Source organism: Miscanthus floridulus, chromosome 4 (genome assembly GCF_019320115.1).
Source record: "Miscanthus floridulus cultivar M001 chromosome 4, ASM1932011v1, whole genome shotgun sequence".
Lineage (NCBI taxonomy): Eukaryota > Viridiplantae > Streptophyta > Magnoliopsida > Poales > Poaceae > Miscanthus > Miscanthus floridulus.
Window position 1 is genome coordinate 113,398,514 of NC_089583.1, and position 24,505 is coordinate 113,423,018.

Sequence of the window (24,505 nt, forward strand, 5' to 3'; positions counted from 1 at the left end):
AATCAAACAAGAATTCTCCACATCCACCGGTACTATGACTCTTGATGTCTAGGTACTAGTGGTTAACCCAGCATGTACACAAGTATTTATTGATTACATCTGAGACCATAAGTTGCCCGATGACAAGGTAGAAGCAGAGCAAATCACGCGCAGAACCAAGAATTACATCTTAGTCAGGGATAGGCTCTACCAACGGGGTGCATCATCTGGTGTTCTCCTCAAATACATTACACCTAAAGAAGGGCAGAAGATCTTAGAGGAAATCCACTCTGGGTGTTGTGGTAATCACGTAGCCTCCAGGACTTTAGTCGGCAAAGCTTTTAGATCCAAGTACTATTGGCCTACAACACTAAAAGACGTAGAAGAGTTAGTACGACACTGCAAGGGATGTTAGTTTTTTGCCAAGCAAGCCCACGTCTGGCTCACAACCTTATCTACATCCCTCTATCATGGCCTTTTTTATGCTGGGGGCTCGACATGGTTGGACCTCTCGAACGAGCACTAGGTGATTTGGAGTACATCTATGTGGCTATTGATAAGTTCACTAAGTGGATAGAGTACAAACCACTCATAAAGTTCAACGCTACAAAGGCAGTCGAGTTCAAGCAAGACATTATGCATCGGTTCGGTTTGCCCAATTGGATCATTATAGATCTCGGCTCACCTTTTACAGCTATCGAGTTCAGAAGTTGGGCTCAAGACTGTGGCATCAGCATCGACTATGCTTCCGTAGCTCATCCTCAAGCGAATGGCCAAGTAGAGCGGGCTAACGGGCTACTTCTAGCCAACCTAAAACCTAGGCTATTCGACAAGCTTAAAGACTACGGCAGCAAGTGGATATACGAGTTACCCAAAGTAGTTTGGGAATTGCACACTCTACAAAGCAGATCGACAGGGTACTCCCTCTTTTTTTTAGTTTATGGCTCCGAAGCCATCCTGCCAACAAATTTGATATGGAACTCTCCCAGGGTTGAACAGTATAATGAAGGTGAAGCAGACAAAACTCGGAGGCTAGAAATTGATAGTGCCGAAGAAATCAAGATTAACGCACTCTTCCAGTCTGCAAGGTATCTGCAAGGCCTACGACGTCACTACGACAAGAAGCGCCCCCATACCTTTTAAGTCATAGATTTAGTCCTCAAACATATCTAGAATACATCGGGATGACAGAAGCTACTCAGCCCCTAGGAAGGCCCCTTTATCGCCTCCAAAGTTACTCAACCAGGCTCCTTCGAGTTAATCACAGAGGATAGCGATCCCGTGCCTAACTCCTAGAACATCGATTAGCTACGGAGATTTTATGCCTATAATATTATTAAGTAGTTTTCTTGTTTCAGTAAATACAGTGTTCTAGCATCTGCACTTAAGATTCTTTGATAATAATATAGAGTCATTGTTCTTCGCTAGATGAATCTATCTTTTTCTTTTGTCGCAACCTTTATTACATCATATATGAGACGTACAACTAACTAATTGTGCGGCTACACATCTCTCAATATGATAAATTTACTCGACACATAGTTCTTATTCTGTATATTGAGTACTGGGCTATATTATATGAGATACGCCTCCTACCCAGATGGCTTACATCTTCTTGGCCAGGAGCCAATTACCGACATTTAGTCTAAACTATTGCATGTCATCTTGGGTAGGGTGATTCCTAGAAGCAAGTAACATGATTCATTGGCTACGGGACAAGATCCTAACAGTAAACAATCATTATAAGGGTTCCTTGAATAAGTGACTTTGAGCACTTAACATCGATGAAAGGGTCTAACATCATTCTAATCATAGCAACTACGTTGATCACTCTTTACTTGGCTATTCAGTCTTACGTGCCCTTCTAAAGGACTCCACAAGATAAATTTACAGCCTAAGCAGACTACGTATGATTGTGTGTCATGGCCTACCGATCTAGGGAGCCCTGCCCTCCTTTATATAGCCCAAGAGACAAATCTCCTAGTTGGTTACAATGTAAGAGTCCTAGTAGAATTATAGGATGGCAATGTTACTAGTATTACATGTGAAGAATTCTTAGCCAAACTAGATCTTCTCCCTTCTTTGCGGGGTACCCGGGGACTATGCCCCATAGCCTACTCAAGCTTGCTGCACCTGCCCGCCCAACCCATGCCTATTGTGGTGTCTACTCGATGTCTACAACTCTATGCGCTCGTCGATCGAGCTTGAACTGCCACAATGAGATGGAGGGAAGGGAGGGGAGGGGAGGGAGAGGAGAGAGGAGAGGACGAGGCACACCGCATGAGGAAGGCACAGGCCACCGATGCCATTGCAGCATGTGCAACACCCGATCTACTTTTGAAATATCCAGATGAAACAACTGCAGCATACGTCTGAAGATAGATGAATCACTTAAAACATGCATGTATAGCCATTTACAACATGTACAACACCAAGATTGACTTTTGAAACATCCAGATGAAATATTTGCAACATACGTATGAAACCCCCAAAATAGTTAAAACATAGGCTTGCAACATGCATATTTTGTCATTATAACATATGCAACATCCATATCTACTTTTGCAATATCTAGATGAAATGCTTGAAACAAAAGTATGAAACAGCTAAAACACTTGAAAACATATGCAACATTCATATATGCTTTTGCAACATCCAGATTAAACACTCGAAACAAAAATCTGAAACGCCTAAAACACAGCGTTCGTCGTGCAGCCTTGGCCTACCGAGTGGGGAACTGCGGTAGGTTGGTGAGGAGGACAAGGAGTGGATGAAGGCCATCCTAGCGAAGGCGCTGGAGTGCCAATGGCGAGGCCCCCGATAGGGATGCCATCTTCCAGGCCACCCAAACACCATGGGATGCTCCAGCACGCTCGTCACCACCGACAACACGTACCTCATCGGAGTCGGCTGGTAGGGCAGCGACGACGTGGTGGATGGCCACAGTGGTGCGTGTGTGGGTGAGGGTGAGGGTGAGGGAGGGGACGAGATGGAGCGCGCGGCACGATGCATGATGGAGCACGTCGCAGGAACAGGGAGCAACTATGGACACCCGAGTTAGAGCATTATCGACCGGGAAAAGCCTCTTGGCTAGGCCATGGAGTGAATTGACAAGAACGTGGAGGAAGAAAGCACCAAGACCGAAAGTGCACGAGGGAAAGAGGTTATCTGGGCTGCAAGTAAGAGAGCGAGCAAAGCAGAAATGGGCCGGTCATAAAAGCTACACTCTTAGCAATTCGTCGCCAAACATGGAAAGGAAAGCTATGACGACTCCGACGGGCACCCCTCCGTCTCCTCCATCCAGCAACCACGCCAATACCCCAATTCCATTACCACGGTCGCTCGCACGTCTCCAACTCATCGAACAATTAGTGGGTTACGCATTCAGCGAAGTATTGGCCATCGGCGCAAAGAGACGGAGCCGTTTGAGCGAGCCATCCTATAGCTAGTACGAGGACATGCCGTGCATTAATATATCATATTATGGTTTTAATTTTTTTGGTTTTTTCTCTTCTCTTTGTTATTTTTATACAAGTTACTTTGTAAGTACACAGTTTTTATATTTCTGCTAATATGTTATGATATTAATTTGTACATCTAAGTTCTTGAATATAACTTATACGTTTAACTTTATATCTAAGTCATTCATCAAGTTAGATATTTAAGTTATACAAGCAAGTTGTTATCGTATAAGTTATCCATGCTGACTTTATACATATAACTTTGTCCATCTAACTTTTATGTTTCTAAGTTTTGACATAAGTTATAAGTTAATTCCGTCTGCACCAGTGTGTTTTACGTGATGAGGCGAACAGAACCCTAATTCCATTTCAGCGGTCATTCACCCGGTTCTACCACGGCGAACGATAGACTGCTACTGTGTAGACTCGTACCTTCCCTTTTCCATGTCGTTCATTTTCGTCCTTTCCTTTACTCAGTCCTCAAATATATTCCCCTCATTTCGTGACATGCCGATATCCATACACGTGGCTGTTTTTAGTGCATGTTGGTCGGATTTGTCCGGTGCCATGGCTGCACCTGTGAATATTTCTTTTTTTCTTTCTACCATTTTTTTCTTTTTTTACATATTTATAAGTTATACCACATGGTTATTTTCATACATAGTTTCATATTTCTGCTAATATGTTATTATATTAATTTGTATATCTTCTTGAATATAACTTATACGTCCAACTTTACATCTAAGACATTCATTAAGTTATATATCTAAGTTATACAGACAAGTTATTATAATATAAGATCGATGTTGACTTGAACAAGTTATTGTAATATAAGTTATCAATGTTGACTTGAAAATATAAGTTTGTTAATCTAACTTATAAGTTATACAAACCAATTATTATTATATAAGTTATCGATGAGACTTGTACATGTAAGTTTGCTAATCTAACTTATAAATCTAACTTTTACATTTATACCATCTAGCTTACAAAAGTATATTTTATTTGACTACCATCACCGTAAGCACTGGACCACATGAAAACTGAAACAACGGCACGCACACGAGACCAGCCAATAAAGGTTATGCGGAAATGATTTTTTTCTAAAAGAGAATGTTACGAAGATGTCTGATCGTTCACGCTATTTTAATCAGTCGCACAACAATCAGCAGAGAGCACGCTGACCATTCTAGACGCTGATACACTATGGGAAACCATATCACAATTCTGCTCTCCCTTAGCGGAGCGCTTTAGCAGCAGCCTGCTACGTACTGTAGTACCACGGCTAGAACCATCATGCTTAACGTTACTGGGCCAGTGCCGTTGCCATTCAACAACGCCGGCACTGGCAACGCGGACACGGACGCCGAGAAGAATGATCCCCGAGTGAAGGAGTACGAGAGCTTGGCCTCTGCGCTCCTAAGCAACCCAAAGTTGCGGCTGCGCTACTACCAGAGCACCTGGGTGCTGGGCTGCTGGCGCCATGGGTGCTGGGGATAATGGTCGTGCAGCGTGGGCTGTTCGCGCCGTGCCAGGGCGACGTGGTGCTCGTGAGCGCGCCCAAGTGCGGCACCACGTGGCTCAAGGCGCTGGCGTTCGCCACCATGGTGCGGGGCGCGCACCCGCCGGCGCAAGACGCGGCACACCCGCTCCTCTGCCTCAACCCGCATGACTACGTGCTGTTCATGGAGAAGCTATTCGCCACGGGGTGGGGGAGCCGGGTGGATGCGCTGCCGTCGCCGAGGCTCATGGCCACGCACATGCACCACGTGCTCCTGCTCGCCTCCATCGTCGCCAACCCCGACTGCTGCAAGATCGTCTACACATGTAGGGATCCCAAGGACATGGTGGTTTCTATGTGGCACTTCGGCAGAAGAATGCAACCCAGCCTGTCGTTCCTCGATGTGTTAGAGTCGGCCTGCGACGGCAGCGGTTTGAGCGGCCCCATCTTGGACAATGTCCTCGGGTACTGGAATGCCATCAAGGCGAGCCCGGAGACGGTGCTGTTCCTGAGGTCCGAGCACATGCTGCGCGACCTAACCGGCGGCACCAGGAAGTTGCCCAGTTCATCGAGCAGCCGTTCTTGGAGGATGAGGAGGCCACTGGGGTCGTCACGGACATCGTGACGCTGTGCAGCTTCGAGAAGATGAGAAACCTTGACGTCAACAGGCCAGCAAGCTCATCGTCGGCGTCTCCCGTCGGAGCTAATGACTCCTACTTCAGGAGGGGCGAAGCAGGAGATTAGGCCAACCACATGGCGCCAGAGATAGATAGGATCGGTGATGTAGTTAGCAGTGATTCAGACGATTCTGATGATGACCAAGGATGTACAGATGCTATGCCAACACTGGTTGATGCCATGCCAGGACCGGTTCATACTATGCAATTACCAGTACCGACTGAGGTTTTGCATGGTGTCCAGGCTCAGGGTAGACTAGTCATAGATTTGACAACAAATGATACCTCCTATGATTCATGGGCCAGAATTAGCGAAGCGCAGCAGTATGTTCCATCACCACCTTACACAACAACTGAGCTTGAACAATTAAGGTCGATGAATGTATCTTTCAGGGGCATTTTGAACTATAGGGATGTCAGCATGATGGATATGGCAGTTTATGACACGGTCTCCAAATGTGTAGGAAATCATTGTATGACCATGAGAAAGAAACCCTTAGGAAGGGGATGATATTCAATACAATGTCAAAGATGAAGCTCTTCCTTCAGGACTATGCTGTGTATCATCATAGGCCGTACACCATCACTCATTTGGACCAGGAGTTGAGGTACCATGTGATATGCAAAAACGGTTGTATGTGGAGGTTAAATGCATGAAAGAGACAGAGTGATGGCAAGTGGAGGATAACTAAAGTTGTCAAACCCCACACTTGCCTAGACAATAGGGGGAAGGAAAATCATCAGCAGCTCACTGCACTGTTACCTTGCCCGTCGCATATTAGGGCTCGTTGATGACAATAATGACATTTTCGGTGTCTTCTTTACAACAATCCATATCTGGCTTTGTTAAGTATGATGTGAAGTATGGAAAGGCTTGGCGTGCTAAGCAAATTGCCCTGGCGATTTGATGGGGTAGTTGGAAGGAAGCATACAACAGGGTGCCCCGCATCTTATGTGCAATGCATTACTATAACCCTAGCTTGAAATGGTTTGTGGACACTGGAGGGATGTGTTTTCGGGACCCATTGAGGCATGTCCTCTATCGTGTATTCTGGTCGTTCACGCAAACGGAACATGCATTCTAGTTTTGTCGGCCAGTCGTACTTGTTGATGGCACTTTCCTAACATGAAAGTACAAGGGCACCTTGATGATGGCCGCTGCTGTTGATCCTGAGGACCAGATAGTACCCATGGCTTTTGCTTTGGTAGAGGGAGAGAATAATGAATTGTGGTCATAGTTCATGCGGCTTCTACGTGTACAAGTGCTTAGCCCATCTTGCACTATATGTTTGATCTCAGACTGTCACGTAGGGCTTCTTAATGCTGCAGCTGAGCATATAGATGGGTTCCCGCCTCTAGTGCATAGATGGTGCATGAGACACTTTGTCGCTAATTTTTGGCGGCTGTCAGCGGAAGCTGGAGGTATGTGACAAGGTAAAGGCTCTATGTTGTGTACGTACAGAGCACCAGTTCAAGGAGACAAAGAGAGAACTAGACAAGATAGGTAAATGAAGCGGGAAAGGCCTGGTTAGAGGCGCAGATAGAACAGAAGGCTCAGTGGGCGTTAGCATATGACTAAGGTGAGTTTCAGGTATGGCATCATGACCACTAACTCATCGGAGTCCTTCAACTATGTATTCACCGGAGTTCAATCGTTGCCTATGTCTAGAATTGCTGAGTTCTTCTTTCATAAGTGCAACGAATATTTTATCAAGAGGTGGGAACTTGCACAGAGGAATACAGCTGAGCAGGGGCATTTTGGAAAGGCTGGAGCTGAATATTTGAAGGAGGCGGAGGAATTGGCCAAGCAGCACACCGCCGAGCCATATGGACCCTGCCGCCATATCTTTAGTGTACGGAGCAAGGGTGACACAAGCTTGGGCGTCGAATGTTATGATGGACAAAACTACCATGTTGATCTTGAAAAGGTAGAGTGCAGTTGCAATGTCCCTCAGATCATGCATGCCCCTTGCTCTCATATGATCACAGCCTACAGGGTTCGCGGGTACAACTATGAGTATCTGCCATATATGTCACCCTTGTATCTCCGTTAAAACACCGTTAGTATTTGGGAGATGAGCTTTGAGCCATACCTTGACCTGACACAGTGGCCACCTTATAATGGTTATGAATACGTGCCGCATCCGGATCTAATGAAGTTAGGGAAGGGTAGGAGGATGAAGAAGCGACTCAAGGGGGACATGGACGCTATGAGAGGGTACGGCAAAGACATGTACGGCGGGGGAGACTTCAACGAGACCCGTGTCAGGAATCTTTACTCTGTTTGCAAAAAATCTGGTCACAAGGCTAGCAGGCATAGAAGACGAGGGCAGCAGGTGCTTTTATATTGTGTTCGTATTGCGTAATAAGTTGTTTAAATTTTGCAATGATACATAATGTTATTTTGAATATTGTTAATTTGAATACTCTAACCCTTTGTTTATCAATTTGTAACAGGATGGCCCCTCCCACGCCACACCATATGTACCCCTTTCTTGAGGTGGAGTACGACTACCCCTTTCTTCCAACGGACGACGAGGTTTTCAAGAGGCGTTCGAGGGATCCTTACATTCCTGGGACTTAGTTCATTACGTCGAACAAATATTGTCATCTGAAACTTGCAGACTCATAAACCAATAAAAATGTTATGTGGCAACTTGTCGTCCATTTATTTGCTTCATATTCATTTCACATTGTGCATGGTCATGGTAGCACTTGTAGTTGTTTATAGCACCGACAACAGCTCAATTGAGGCTGGTCGGTTTCTATCAGCGTCACTGCCACGCCGTGGGCTATGGCGTGCCACTACCGCGCCGTGGACTATGGCACGGCATGGCCTGGGCTATGGCGCGGCAGAACCAGTGGGCTATGGCGTTGTATTCAAAATAATTTCACTCGATTATGTTCATTTTAGAAATTCTCGACGCATGATATAAACAAATGGGATCACTTAAGATCGACCATGGGTAATCCAAGTATATGATACATGGGTACAATACATCAATAGTTCAAATAGAATATAAGACAACATAATGGAATTTATAGTACATAGCTACATTGATCATTAATAACGCTTGGAACTAACAGAAGGCGCAATCATAAACCCTCACTCAGAAACATACTGAGTAAGCAACTCGTCGTTCGAGTACCAATCCTCAACCACAATCCTGTTGTTGTGGCTAGGCTCACCTGCATTGCCCTGATCTGTTTTTCGCCTATAGTAAGCGGCCTCTGTGACCTGAGTGAAGAACGCGTTGTCATCCTCCTCCACCTGTAAGCCTGCCTCTACTAAAGCGATGAGCTCGCTCAGTCTGTCAGTGTCATCCTCAGTCGCCTCCGCCTACAAGCCCATCTCTGCTACAGCGATGAGCTCGCTCAGTCTACCAGTGTCGTCCTCAGCCTCCTCTGCCTCATCAGACAACATAATTGGTGATTCAACGGTGCGACCAGCTCGCTTTATATGCTCATCTAACTTCTTTTCCTCATACCTTGCATGAGCCACCTCTGCAGCATGTTCCTCGCTGCATCTAATCCCTTTATGTATAAAATACAATCAGTTAGCAACGTGATTATATTACATTTAAAATCAGGCAACGAAAAATAGGCTTTCAAGCACTCACTGGCACATAATGCAACAACATGCTCGTTCAAGACCTGCATCTGTACTCTTGTCTCCTCCCTTGCCTCCTTCCTTGCCCTCTCCTCCTCTAACGTGATCCGTCTCTCCAATCCCCATTTGTCAAGCCCAACATCGATCGGATTACAAATACCGCGCTGTCTAACAAACTCACGCATCTTGTCTTTGTGATGTTTAACGAATAGGTTGACGTAGTCAGGTCTATATCCCCTCTTCCGTGTAATTACTTTGTTCCCCTTCAGTTCATCCAAGAACTTAGCTTGACCATCAAACATTCCCACCTGTATTTCCTAGTGCTCTTGTCGGGGACCTAATACCGGGGTACCCCAGAAGGCGGAACCGATAACCACCAAACATGAAAAACTTTCGGACGCATAAAGGCGTCATGTCATCCCTTGTTCGAGTAACAGGAGTTCAGTTCCGCCTCACCCGACACTTATAGGGTGGGCTCGGTCTCGCCCGAGGGCCGAGGGATAAACTCTGTCTCGCCCGACCCCTCGAGGGCGGGCTCGGTCTCGCCCGAGGGCTAAGGGATGAGTTCCGTCTCGCCCGATCCCGGAGGGGCAGGGTCGGCCTCACCCGATGCCTTTGTGGGGTAACCCTGTCTCGCCCAAAGGCTCAAAGCCAAACTCCGTCTTGCCCGACGCTTATAGGGCGGGCTCGGTCTTGCCCGAGGGCTAAGGGATGGATTCCGCCTCGCCCGATCCCAGAGGGATAGGGTTAGTCTCACCCAAGAAATAGGGATTGATCTCCGCCTCACCCGACGGCCCAGAACGAGCCTCGCCCTGATTGATATCTATCCCTCATAATGATGGGTACAGGACGAGACAAGACATTCGGGTCAACCATGACTCCAACGACCATACCCTGTGCCCTGGCAGGAAAAGGACTGCCAGGGAACGACAGGACTGATGCTTTAGACCCTTCCGGGCGCCGTAGAGCCCAAAAGGTATTACAGGTGTGTACGCCTCACCCTGTAGAGTTGTAGGCGCCGCCTTCAGCTCTGGGACACGGAACCCAACAAAGATATACGACAACCGCTACGCTCCAAGAACGGATTTGCTATCTCCACGGACGATGGGTATTCCATCACCACGCTGTGGACCCAAGGGAGCGGCGCCCGCTTCCCGACCCCTCAGGTCCTCCCAGTCGGAAGGCCTTAGCCACGGTGCCACACCGGACCCCAACCCCAAACTCTCCCAACAAGGAATCATGGGAACCAGAAGGCGCACGGAGCAGGGCTGGGAGAGGCTCATAAGTCAAAACCACCGTACTACAGCCCATACCCTGCGCAGGGCAGCGTTATGTGACTAGCCTGACATCCTACAGAGACATCGACAATATCGTAAGCACTTATCTTCCTTCGCACTCATCAGGATGGAGGACCTGATCGGATAGACGTAAGCCACAAGACTAAGTAGAATACGCATCCTGGAGTCTTCACCCTTGTAAAGCCACCCCCTTCATCTATAAAAGGGGATGCACATCCTCCATCGAGGGGACGAAAAAAATAGGACCGAACAATAGAACGCACTCATACACACGAGCAGCTATGAAGCTCTCGACCATCTTTCAATCCTTCGATCAGAGACTTGGGACCAGTCCCTCTCTCGGCAGTTTGTATCCCTTACTACAGACCGTTCATGGTGCTAATAACACAAGCAGCAACAAACTGGACGTAGGGACGTTCCGCCCGAACCAGTATAAATCCTGTGTCCTTTAGCGCACCATCCGAGCCTAACGCGCATTACTATAAATTTACTTGCCGGTGCTTGTACGAAACACCGACAGTTGGCGCGCCTTTTTGTCTTAACAGAACCCCGATCCTTAGTGATTTCCGACCCCTACAAATCGCGAGGGGTCAGACCTCCCTCGCGATTTGTAGGGGTCAGAAATCACTAAGGATCGGGGTTCTGTTAAGACAAAAAGGCGCGCCAACTATCGGTGTTTCGTACAAGCACCGGCAAGTAAATTTATAGTAATGCGCGTTAGGCTCGGATGGTACGCTAAAGGACACAGGATTTATACTGGTTCGGGCGGAACGTCCCTACGTCCAGTTTGTTGCTGCTTGTGTTATTAGCACCATGAACGGTCTGTAGTAAGGGATACAAACTGCCGAGAGAGGGACTGGTCCCAAGTCTCTGATCGAAGGATTGAAAGATGGTCGAGAGCTTCGTAGCTGCTCGTGTGTATGAGTGCGTTCTATTGTTCGGTCCTATTTTTTCCGTCCCCTCGATGGAGGATGTGCATCCCCTTTTATAGATGAAGGGGGTGGCTTTACAAGGGTGAAGACTCCAGGATGCGTATTCTACTTAGTCTTGTGGCTTACGTCTATCCGATCAGGTCCTCCATCCTGATGAGTGTGAAGGAAGATAAGTGCTTACGATATTGTCGATGTCTCTGTAGGATGTCAGGCTAGTCACTAGAACGCTGCCCTACGCAGGGTATGGGCTGTAGTACGGTGGTTTTGACTTATGAGCCTCTCCCAGCCCCGCTCCGTGCGCCTTCTGGTTCCCATGATTCCTTGTTGGGAGAGTTCGGGGTCGGGGTCCGGTGTGGCACCGTGGCCAAGGCCTTCCGACTGGGAGGACCTGAGGGGTCGGGAAGCAGGGCGCCGCTCCCTCGGGTCCACAGCGTGGTGACGGAATACCCATCGTCCGTGGAGATAGCAAATCCGTTCTTGGAGCGTAGCGGTTGTCGTATATCTTTGTTGGGTTCCGTGTCCCAGAGCTGAAGGCGGCGCCTACAACTCTACAGGGTGAGGCGTACACACCTGTAATACCTTTTGGGCTCTACGGCGCCCGGAAGGGTCTAAAGCATCAGTCCTATCGTTCCCTAGCAGTCCTTTTCCTGCCAGGGCGCAGGGTATGGTCGTTGGAGTCATGGTTGACCCGAATGTCTTGTCTCGTCCTGTACCCATCATTATGAGGGATAGATATCGATCAGGGCGAGGCTCGTTCTGGGCCGTCGGGTGAGGCGGAGATCAATCCCTATTTCTTGGGCGAGACTAACCCTATCCCTCTGGGATCGGGCGAGGCGGAATCCATCCCTTAGCCCTCGGGCGAGACCGAGCCCGCCCTATAAGCGTCGGGCGAGACGGAGTTTGGCTTTGAGCCTTTGGGCGAGACAGGGTTACCCCACAAAGGCGTCGGGTGAGGCCGACCCTGCCCCTCCGGGATCGGGCGAGACGGAACTCATCCCTTAGCCCTCGGGCGAGACCGAGCCCGCCCTCGAGGGGTCGGGCGAGACGAAGTTTATCCCTCGGCCCTCGGGCGAGACCGAGCCCGCCCTATAAGCGTCGGGTGAGGCGGAACCGAACTCCTGTTACTCGAACAAGGGATGACATGACGCCTTTATGCGTCCGGAAGTTTTTCACGTTTGGTGGTTATCGGTTCCGCCTTCTGGGGTACCCCGGTATTAGGTCCCCGACAGTAGCCCCCGAGACTCTAGGTGATTCGGGTAGAACCGCCTGGAGGGTGTTTTTGATTTTGCCTGAAGCTAATTTGCCGGAGGGTGCGCGCGAGCGCACCCGATGGGTGTAGCCCCCGAGCCCCCGGGTGACTCGAGTTGAGTCGCCCGGGGGGTTGTATCGGCCCCTTCGTGGGTAAGGCTGAAGGACCTAGTTTTTCTTCATCCGGGTGTTTTTCCGAGTGGGTCGTGTCGTCCCGTTCGCTGGGGATTGAATTGGAGCTGTCATAACTGGTGCTTCTGCCCTTGTAGGCGGATCGTTCGTGGATTCCTTTTTAGTTGGGCCGGTCGGCGAGTGTCTGGGCCCTTGGTGGTCCAAAGAAAGAAGAACAGGCCTTTGTGGCTGGCGCTTCCCTGGTGGGTAGAGAGTCCGGTTTCACTTGGGGAAGGCGAACCGTCCGCCGAGATTTTTGGGGTGAGAGGATAGGAACTGCGGGCGCGTGTCCCGCGACGTGACGCGGTGGCGCGCGTGGCAGGCCCGGAGATCGAGGCGGACGGTTGCCCTTCTCGCATCCGTCGCCCCCTATAAAACCACGGGGTTCGCCCCCAGGATCCCGTATTTCGCTCCCCTTCCTTTGCGTTCTGAAACATCCACCGCCAATCTTTCCAGCCTCTCGCGCCCTGCATCGCTTCCGTCGACCGGCCTGCGTTCGTGCTCCAGCCGCCGTTAAGCTCGCGCCTGCCCTTCCCCCCTACTGCCTCAATGGAGTTGTGGGGCAGATCAAGCATCACCTCCCAGGCGTCTGGAGGGCCTCGTCCGCCGTGGCCTTCTCCGCCCACTGTCTGCCGTCCAGGAGTGGTTGCTTCCTGGCGACGAGGGTGAGCCGGTACCGCCTGAAGGGTATGTCGTCTCTTTTGCCCTCTTCCATGAGCGGGGGTTCGGGGTTCCCGCGCATAGATTCCTTCGGGGGCTATTAGATTACTATGAGGTAGAGCTGCAGCATCTGACTCCCAATGGGATATCAGCATATGGCAGCGTTTGTTGCCCTGTGCGAGGGTTTCCTGGGGATCGATCCCCACTTTGATCTGTGGCGGTATTTCTTTAGCGTTAGTCTGTCGAAGAGGAAGATTGGGGGGACAGAAGTGAACGCGCCGATGGGGTGTGCCAGCATTCATCTGCGCCATACCCGGTCGAAGGGTTACCCGTACATGCGTCTGGCTACATCCAACAAGGGATGGCATTCGCAGTGGTTTTATGTTAGGGATGATGCGAGTGCCCCCCTACCGAAGTACACCGGACGTCTTATTGTGGATGCTCCTGGCGTCATGGGGCTGGGGCGTCCAGGCTAAAGACAAGAAGCACATCTCCGACCTTCTCTCCGCCCTCCATGCCCTGAAGGGTCGGGGTGTAAAGGGGTCGGGGATTATCGGTGCCTACCACGCGAGGAGGGTGGCGCCACTGATGGCGCGTGTGCTTCCCCTGCATCGGATGATGCCAGGGATATCGTTCGAGGGGACGGTGCTCGTTGACGAGGCGCTCCCTTATTCGGAAAGTGGCGCAGCGTGTCAAGGAGGCGACGGAGCCGACGAAGGATTCTGCCGGCATGGTCCTCGACATCGTGTATCCGGTGCCCGGGCATCCCCCAATGCGGCCGGAGCCTGGGTTCTTCGAATTCGTAAGCCCTCTTCTCCTGTACTCTTTTCTTTCTCCTGAATCTCCCTTTTTTAATACTTGCTTTTGTGATGTTGGGGCTAGCCGAGGGGGCTAGTCTTCAAGGATAGTCCTGGCTCCACTGCCGAAGGACAGGGCTGTGGCGGCGGTGAATCGACTCGCGGCCGAGCGGGACAAGAAAGCAAAGGAAGAGATGAAGAAGGCGAAACTGACTGAAGCAGGAGGCACGGGATCGGGGAGAGGACGTGAGCAGTGAGGATGACGACGATGATGATGATGACGACGATGACGACGAGGTAGCCGTCGACGTGGATTGGGGCGTCCTGGAGGATGAGGAAACGCTGACAAGTGGCCACCCGACCCGTGCAGGGGCCCTTCGCTTTTCACGCAGAGGGAAGTGAATCAATGAGGTCAGTGGAGGCCGGCGAGTCCGCCGCTTCGCACGGTGTGCCGGCCGAGGATCGATGGATGGGGGACGCCGGGCTTGCTGTCGCCGACCCTGAGGCGATCGTGGAGAGGGGTGGTACTGGAGCCGCGCCCAGGCTTTGGTGCCGCGCCTCGTGAGGTGATGGAGGGGAGCAGCTCCGGTGCTGCGCCCCATGAGACGAGAGAGGGGGACGGCTCCGGTGCCACGCCCGACAAGACGATGGAGGGGAGCGACTCCGGCGCCGTGCCCGACGAAACGAACCCCCCTGCCCCGGAGCAGGGGGCAGGCATGAAACGGTCCCGTCCGGACGAATCAGGGCAGGGGTCTGGGGATCCGTCCCCAAAACGCTTCCGCCGGCCGAGGACGTCAACGTAAGCTCTTGACTCCTCTGTTTTCTTCTTCTCTTTTTTTTATTTATTTTGACTTATCGGTTATTACCTTTGTGTAGGTTCTTGCGGACGGGTCACCCCCTGGCGCTGGCGCCCAAGAAGAGTCTCGCCCTTCAAGTGGGACAGACGGCGTCGCCTAGGGTCACCCCTGTTTCAGGGCAGGGGATGGTGCCGACGTTGGGGCCGCGTTGGCCGAACCGACGGCGTCCATGGTGGCTCCCACGCCCACGGAGGCTACTGAGCGAGCGGCTTCTTCCATGGCGGGCGTGGAAGAGTTGGCCGAGGACCGCATACCGCCGGTGAAGGTGATCGTGACTGCGCCGAGCCAGGATCAGCCAGGCGCGGTTGTGGTGGCACCCGAGGGCGTGGTGCAATCCGCGCCGCCAGGTGCCCATGTGGATCCGCCCGTGGCGCCCGAAGCGGTCCAGATGGAGGAGGGTCCAGCCAGAGGGTCCTTGAGTGCGGCGGTGGTGCCGCACAGGGTCAGAAGGGAGCCACCACCGGCCCCTTTGTCGGGAGGAAGCCGCTCCCCTACGCGGGGGGAGCCGCCGCTCCAATGGATGGCCGCTCAGGACCCGTCGTCGGCTCTTTTCTCGCTCGATGATCATTCCGAGAGCATGGAGCGGGAGGGTCTTGACGTTGGGATCTCGACCATGCTGAACGCCCTGGACCAGGCCAGAGGGGCCCTCCGTGAAATCGTTATCCCTACCACTCAGGTATTTTCTGGGCTTTCTTCTTTCTTCGTATGTTTATGTGTTCTCGCATTTCTGATATCAGTCTTCTTCTTCTTCAGATTCTTGTTGCTCAGTAGCTGGAAAAAATCCCAATTCCTCCGTGAGCAGAAGGCGGAGCGGGATCGCCTCTCCGAGTAGGCCCTGGCTACGAGCAAACATGGCCGCCCAGCTTGCTATCAGTTCAGGAGCGGGAGGCCCAGGCGCGTCAGGATGCGGAGGAGGCGCACGGGATGTTCGAGGACCTGTCGGTGAGGTCCAAGCTGGATGGAGAGGAGATTGCCAGGCTCCAAAAAGAGCGAGACGAGCTGTTGCAGAGGAATACCGCGGCCAATGAGAAGGCCAGCGAAGTTCTGCAGGAGCTAGGAGATGGAGCGGGACCTCTGGCGGAAGGCTGAGAGTAGGGCCATAGCCCTCCAGCAGAAGGTGGACGAGGACGTCGAGGTGGTCCGCTCTCTCTAGGGCGGAGCTTGGTGGGAGGACCTGAGGGGTCGGGAAGCGGGCGCCGCTCCCTCGGGTCCACAGCGTGGTGACGGAATACCCGTCGTCCGTGGAGATAGCAAATCCGTTCTTGGAGCGTAGCGGTTGTCGTATATCTTTGTTGGGTTCCATGTCCCAGAGCTGAAGGCGGCGCCTACAACTCTACAGGGTGAGGCGTACACACCTGTAATACCTTTTGGGCTCTGCGGTGCCCGGAAGGGTCTAAAGCATCAGTCCTGTCGTTCCCTAGGCAGTCCTTTTCCTGCCAGGGCAACAATAGAATGCACTCATACACACGAGCAGCTACGAAGCTCTCGACCATCTTTCAATCCTTCGATCAGAGACTTGGGACCAGTCCCTCTCTCGGTAGTTTGTATCCCTTACTACAGATCGTTCACGGTGCTAATAACACAAGCAGCAACAAACTGGACGTAGGGACGTTCCGCCCGAACCAGTATAAATCCTGTGTCCTTTAGCGCACCATCCGAGCCTAACGCGCATTACTATAAATTTACTTGCCGGTAACGTTACCTTGGTGATATGAGTGGCGGAAAAGCTCCTAACCAGATGGGTTCGGGCCCTGATGTTTGTAACGAGGTTGAAAAAACCTGCGTAAGAATTGATATTCTTTGTTTTCGTGTCTCGGTGACGATCCGAGCCGTTCGGTTAACTTGGGCAGCCTGACAGCTTCTCCTTTGGGGGAGACTCTGTAGGCGGACCCCTCCGATCCCTTCTTTGAGAAGGCAGACGTCGAAACTAGAGACGCGAGGGGCGTTGAGTAGGATTTTTCTGGTAAACAGAAACACCGTAGCTATCGGGGCGTAGGGTTTGTTAGTTCGTCCAGTTTTACTCAAGGCTTTGTGCCTGTATGTCGCGCTCTTAGTTTCAGACGTACGGAGGGGTCGGGTGAAGAGGATGTCTAGACTGGTAGTCATCCTCGGCAGCCCCCGAGTGATGCTCGCGTCCCTGCTATTTGACGGGGTCGGAATCTTGCGAATGAATTTTAATGCATAAAGTGAGAAAGCTGAGAGGCTTATCTTTCTTCGGTCGTTTGTTCGTCGTGTCTTCTGGGCCGAACGGTCGACCCAGGAGATCTGAAAGGTCCTGTCGTCGGGTCAGTCTGTGGATCCTGCATGGGGAGGCGAAAAGTTGTCTGCCTATGTGGGTGCCTTAATCGCCGTGTCCGGAGCGGGTCAGTGGCGGGCCATACCCAGGCAGTGTTTAGTTTGACCGAAGAGGGACGCCTCGTAGACCGAGGTTCGTCCTGTCACTTCTGGCGTGTCCCCTCAGATATCAATCAGCATTGATTGCATATTAAAAAAGAGGGAAGGGAGAGGGTTTTTTCGTCCGACCTTTCGCCTTTCCTCAGTTACAGTGCTTCTTCTTTAAATAGGGAGGGGGAGAGGAGCTCTCCTCCCACCTCCCCTTCTGCCTCTGAGCCGCTATCTCTCCTTCTTCTTCCTTTCCGCCAAACGCGTCCGTGCGTCAGCGGTGGTTCCTGAGTGAGGAAGAGTAATGCCAGAGGGAGATAGAGAACTTACGACCTTGCTCGTGAGTCTGGTGCGTGATGTCGAGCCGGAGGTTATCCAACGTAGATGAGATGGTGCGTGCGGCCCTTGGTGAGGAGTCGCTGCTGCTGAAGGAGAAAAGGCGTCGGTGGGCGTCGCACGTCGTTGACTGCGCCGTCGTTCGCTACGCTCCTCCCTTGGCGGGAGGCGTTCCCTGCCCATACGCCGTTGTCAGGGTTATGGCTGGGGATGATGGCGTAGTCCCCAGACGCCATGATGGTGGCGTTGCTACCGGGGTTGCGGCTAACGACGATGGCGTAGTCCCCGGATGCTCCGGCGGAGGCGTCATAGATGGTGGCGCCTTCGAGGATCCAGCGAAGATGTCGCCGATGGAGAGCGTGGCACGGCGCCCGCAGTAGACGAGCTGGCCCGCGTACATGCCCTCGACGTCGCCGATGGAGAGCGTGGCACGGCGGCCGCAGTGGATGAACTGGCCCGTGTACATGTCCTCGACGTCGCCGATGGAGAGCGTGGCGCGGCGATCGTAGTAGCACTTGTGGTAGAGCTGAGCCGAGACTGTGATGAAATAACGTTGTGGGGAAGCCCCCAAGTAAATAGTCTTCAGAGTATATTGTTCCTTTTTTGTAATGACATCGCTTTGTAAGTGGTGAATTCGTACAAAAAATGAACAAAATTACATCCTTTGCTTATGGCAAGTCATTTTAGCGCTTTCCAACTCTTCTCATGGTCTAAGTCATAGGAAGCTAGGAACGTGGGCAAACTAATTCTGATTGAACTAGTGAGCAAAGAGGTTGCAGCCGCTGGGGCATGGGTGTCTCGCAGTCCTACCAGTTGTATTCAGAATTGGTTCCCAAGATCTTAGCCCTCGAGACTCATTTACGAGGCGAATGGAAAACTTATAGAATGTTTGTAAGTATAACACAGGGATTTTTTGCAAGCGCGATACTTGTATTACACATAACATATGTTACGATCACATGCCAGCCCCCGAGTGAGGTCTGACCCCTCATGATTTGTAGGGGTCGGAAATCACTAAGGATCGGGGTTCTGTTAAGACAAAAACTGATAAAGAAAAGTGTAATCTTATTTTAAGGATAGAAACGACGTAGCTGCTCAATGTTCCAGGCGTTGGTGAAGACCTCCCCTTTGATGGTTTTCAACCGGTAGGCGCCTGGGCGAAGTATTTCCGCGATGATGTAGGGACCCTTCCCAGGGCGGGGAGAGTTTGTGACGATCCTTGTTGCTCTGTACAAGGCGGAGGACGAGGTCTCCGACGTTGAAGGCTCGACCCCGCACCCGTCGGCTGTGGTACCGCCGCAACGCTTGCTGGTACTTGGCTGAACGGAGGAGGGCGATGTCGCGGGCCTCGTCCAGCTGGTCCATGGCGTCTTGGTGAGATGCCTCGGCTCCCTTAGCGTCATATGCTCTGATTCTTGGTGCTCCATAGTCGAGGTCCGTCGGGAGAACGGCCTCGGAGCCGTAGATCATGAAGAAGGGTGTGTAGCCGGTGGTCCGGCTAGGAGTCGTCCTTAGGCTCCAGAGCACAGCCGGGAGCTCAGCGAGCCAACGCGCACCTGAACTTGTTCAACCGGTTGAAAATTCTGGGTTTGAGGCCTTGAAGAAGCATGCCGTTTGCGCGCTCGACCTGTCCGTTCGTCCGGGGGTGCGCGATGGCTGCCCAATCGATTCGGATGTGTTGTTCATCACAGAAACGAATGAATTTCCTATCGGTGAACTGCGTGCCGTTGTCTGTGATGATGGAGTTCGGTACTCCAAAGCGATGGATGATGTCGAGAAAGAACAACACAGCTTGCTCGGATTTGATTGTGGATATTGGCCGAGCTTCAATCCATTTTGTGAACTTGTCTATGGTGACAAGCAGGTGGGTAAAGCCTCCGGGCACTTTTTTAAGTGGCCCGACCAGGTCAAGCCCCCAGACCAGCGAAGGGCCATGTGATGGGGATCATCTGGAGAGCCTGGGCCGGGAGGTGTGTTTGCCGAGCGTAGTATTGGCACCCTTCGCAGGTGCGTACAATTTGCTCGGCATCGGCTACTGCGGTGGGCCAATAGAAACCCTGTCGGAATGCCTTCCCAACCAAGGTTCTTGGTGCGGCATGGTGTCCTGCATGCCCCACCGTGGATGTCGCTCAGTAGGAGTTTTCCCTGTTCGCCAGGGATGCAAAGCTGAAGAATTCCGATGTGACTTCGTTTGTAGAGTTCGCCCTCTACAAGAACGAAGGATTTGGCGCGTCGCGCGAGCCGTCAGGGCTTCTGTCTTGTTGGTTGGTAGTACGTCGTGGAGGAGATAGTCGATGTAAAGCGTTCTCCAGTCATTGGGAGGATCGGACTCCATTGCTGGGTCTTCTTCAAGCTCCATGACCTCGGGGTCAGGGAGGAACAGTTGGCGGATCGGCCTTGGGGGTCGGACTAGAAGGGCCATCGTCGGCCTGTTCCGACCCCGCGTAGCGTACCGAGGGTTTGTGTTGATCACTGGCAAAGACGCCTGTTGGAACCGGTTCTCGGCTGGATGCCGCTTTTGCGAGTGTGTCGGCCGCTTCGTTGAGGCGCCTAGGGATATGATTGAGTTCGAGGCCATCGAATTTGTCCTCCAGACGTCGGACCTCTTGATAGTATGCCCCCATCTTGGTATCATGGTAGCCCAACTCTTTCATGACCTAGGTTGACGACCAGCTGAGAGTCGCCCCTGACGTCAAGGCGTCGGATGCCCAACTCGATGGTGATTCGTAGGCCGTTGATGAGCGCTTCGTATTCTGCAGTATTGTTTGATGAGGGAAAATGAAGCCGAACCATGTACCTCATGTGGACCCCGAGGGGGGATACAAAGACTAGTCCTGCTCCGGCGCCCTTCTTCATCAGCGATCCGTCGAAGTACATTATCCAGTACTCTTGATCGATGGCTGCGGGTGGCATCTGGACCTCGGTCCACTCTACGATGAAGTCAGCTAATGCCTGAGATTTGATCGCCGTTCAGGGGGACATAAGAAATGCCCTGATCCATCAGCTCGAGTGCCCATTTTGCGGTTCTTCCCGTAGCGTCATGGCTACGAACGACCTCGTCGAGGGGGAACGACGTTACTACTGTCACGGGGTGTGACTCGAAGTAGTGGCGTAGCTTCCTTTTGGTGATGAGGATGGTGTAGAGGAGTTTTTGGATCTAGGAGTAGCGGGTTTTGGAGTCGGATAACACCTTGCTGATGAAATATATAGGGTGCTGCACCTTGAAGGCGTGCCCCTCCTCTTCTCGCTCTACTATTAAGGCGGAGCAAACCACTTGGGTGGTGGCCGATATATATAGCAGGAGAGATTCTCCATCGCATGGAGGAACTAGGACCGGTGGCTTAGTTAAAAATTGTTTAACCATGTCAAGTGCCTCCTGAGCCTCGGCCGTCCACTCGAAGCGGTTAGTTTTTTTCAGGAGTCGATAAAGGGGGAGTCCTCGTTCGCCGAGGCGTGAAATGAATCAGCTGAGGGCGGCAAGGCACCCGGTGATCCGCTGAATGCCCTTTATGTTTTGGATCGGGCCCATCCTCATGATGGCTGATATCTTCTCTGGGTTGGCTTCGATGCCACGCTCGGAGACGATGAAGCCGAGCAGCATGCCCCTCGGGACCCCGAAAACACATTTTTCGGGATTGAGCTTGACGCCGTTCGCCCGGAGTTTCGCAAAGGTGCGTTCAAGGTCGGCGACAAGGTGGTCAGCCCGCTTAGATTTGACTACGATGTCATCGACATAGGCCTCAACGGTTCGCCCGATGAGGTCTCCGAAGCAACTAAGCATACAGCGCTGGTACGTTGCCCCAGCATTCTTCAGACCAAACGGCATTGAGGTGTAGCAAAATGATCCGAAGGGCGTGATAAAAGATGTCGCGAGCTGGTCGGACTCTTTCATCGCGATTTGATGGTAGCCTGAGTATGCGTCAAGGAAACAGAGGGTTTCGCACCCTGAGGTGGAATCGACTATTTGGTCTATTCGTGGCAAAGGAAAAGGATCCTTTGGACATGCTTTGTTGAGGCTAGTATAATCAACACACATTCTCCATTTCCCGCTCTTTTTCCGGACAAGAACAGGATTTGCTAACCACTCTGGGTGGTATACTTCCTTAATGAATCCTGCGGCCAGTAGTTTGGCTATCTCCTCACCGATGGCCCTGCGTTTCTCCTCGTCGAAGCGGCGCAGGCGTTGTTTTACTGGCTTGGAGCCCGGGAGGATCTAGAGAGTATGCTCGGCTGACCTCCCTCGGGATGCCCAGGCATATCCGAGGGTTTCCACGCAAAGATGTCCTTGTTGGCGCAGAGGAAGTCGACGAGCGCGCTTTCCTATGCGGAGGAGAGCGCGGTCCTGATTCGGACTTCTTTGCCCTCGGAGCTACTGGGATCCAAGAGGACGCCCCTGGAGCCCTCTGCCGATTCGAACGATCCAGACTGACTTTTTTGCGTCGGGTGTCCCCTCAATGACCTCCTCCCTTGAGGGTGGCTGAGCTCTTCGGATGCGATGACCGCGGATGCGTGTTCCGCAGCATTCGACCTCAGCACTCAGTAAGCGCGCTGGAAGGAGGTGCCGATGGTGATGATCCCATGGGGGCCCAGGCATCTTCAGCTTCAGGTATGTGTAATTGGGTACGGCCATGAACTTCGCGTAACATGGTCGCCCCAATATGGCGTGGAAAGTCCCCGGGAACCCCACTACATCGAAGGTGAGGGTCTCAGTCCGGTAATTGGATTGATCCCCAAAAGTGACGGGCAGGTCAATCTGCCCTAGCGGCACGGCTTGCTTTCCTGGCACGACGCCATGGAAAGGCGCTCGGACGGGGCGGAGGCACATTCGGTCGACGCCCATCTCGTCGAGCGTCTTGGCGTACATGATGTTGAGGCCAGCTGCCCCCATCCATCAGTACCTTGGTGAGCCGCTTTGGACCGACGATCGGGTCGACGACAAGCAGATACCTTCCCGAGTGTGGGATGGTATCTGGATGGTCGGTTCAGTCGAAGGTTATGGCAGGATTCCGACCACCGGAGATAGGCTGGTATAGCCGGTCCAGCGGTATAGACCTCTCGACGTGCGACCTTCTGGCGGCGCCTGGAGTCATAGGCCGTTGATCCTCCGAAGATCATGAGGGCACCGGTCGGAGTTGGGAAGGTGTCGTCCTTCTCCTCCGTGTCATTAGTGGTGGGAACAGGCTCCTTCCCCTGCTCCTCCTTGTTCAGACCCCCGGCCAAGTATTTGCGCATAAGGCCGCATTCCTTGTATAGGTGCTTGGCCGGAAAGGCGTGGTTTGGGCATGGCCCCTCGAGCATTTTTTCGAAGTGGTTCGGAGTGCCCTCCACGGGATTCCGGCCACCTTTGCGGTCGGCAGCGGCCGCGAGCGAGTTGTCGTGCCGTTGCTTCTTATTTTTCCCTTTGGCGGGACGGTTGGAGGCGCCTTCGCTGGCGATTTATAGTAATGCGCGTTAGGCTCGGATGGTGCGCTAAATGACACAAGATTTATACTGGTTCGGGCGGAACGTCCCTACGTCCAGTTTGTTGTTGCTTGTGTTATTAGCACCGTGAACGGTCTGTAGTAAGGGATACAAACTGCCGAGAGAGGGACTGGTCCCAAGTCTCTGATCGAAGGATTGAAAGATGGTCGAGAGCTTCGTAGCTGCTCATGTGTATGAGTGCGTTCTATTGTTCGGTCCTATTTTTTCCGTCCCCTCGATGGAGGATGTGCATCCCCTTTTATAGATGAAGGGGGTGGCTTTACAAGGGTGAAGACTCCAGGATGCGTATTCTACTTAGTCTTGTGGCTTACGTCTATCCGATCAGGTCCTCCATCCTGATGAGTGCGAAGGAATGGCATGTGATCGTAACATATGTTATGTGTAATACAAGTATCGCGCTTGCAAAAAATCCCTGTGTTATACTTACAAACATTCTATAAGTTTTCCATTCGCCTCGTAAATGAGTCTCGAGGGCTAAGATCTTGGGAACCAATTCTGAATACAACTGGTAGGACTGCGAGACACCCACGCCCCAGCGGCTGCAACCTCTTTGCTCACCAGTTCAATCAGAATTAGTTTGCCCACGTTCCTAGCTTCCTATGACTTAGACCATGAGAAGAGTTGGGAAAGCGCTAAAATGACTTGCCATAAGCAAAGGATGTAATTTTGTTCATTTTTTGCACGAATTCACCACTTACAAAGCGATGTCATTACAAAAAAGGAACAATATACTCTGAAGACTGTTTACTCGGGGGCTTCCCCACAACGTTATTTCATCACAGTCTCGGCTCAGCTCTACCACAAGTGCTACTACGATCGCCGCGCCACGCTCTCCATCGGCGACGTCGAGGACATGTACACGGGCCAGTTCGTCCACTGCGGCCGCCGTGCCACGCTCTCCATCGGCGACGTCGAGGGCATGTACATGGGCCAGCTCGTCTACTGCGGGCGCCGTGCCACGCTCTCCATCGGCGACATCTTCGCTGGATCCTCGAAGGCGCCACCATCTATGACGCCTCCGCCGGAGCGTCCGGGGACTACGCCATCGTCGTCAGCCGCAACCCCGGCAGCAACGCCACCATCATGGCGTCTGGGGACTACGCCATCATCCCCAG

At 52.1% G+C, this 24,505-nt stretch overlaps 1 pseudogene; it reads left to right on the forward strand.

Annotated features, from left to right (window-relative positions):
- The first annotated feature begins 4,736 nt into the window (after positions 1–4,736).
- Positions 4,737–8,202, forward strand: LOC136549109 (cytosolic sulfotransferase 8-like; annotated as a pseudogene).
- The last annotated feature ends 16,303 nt before the right edge of the window (positions 8,203–24,505 follow it).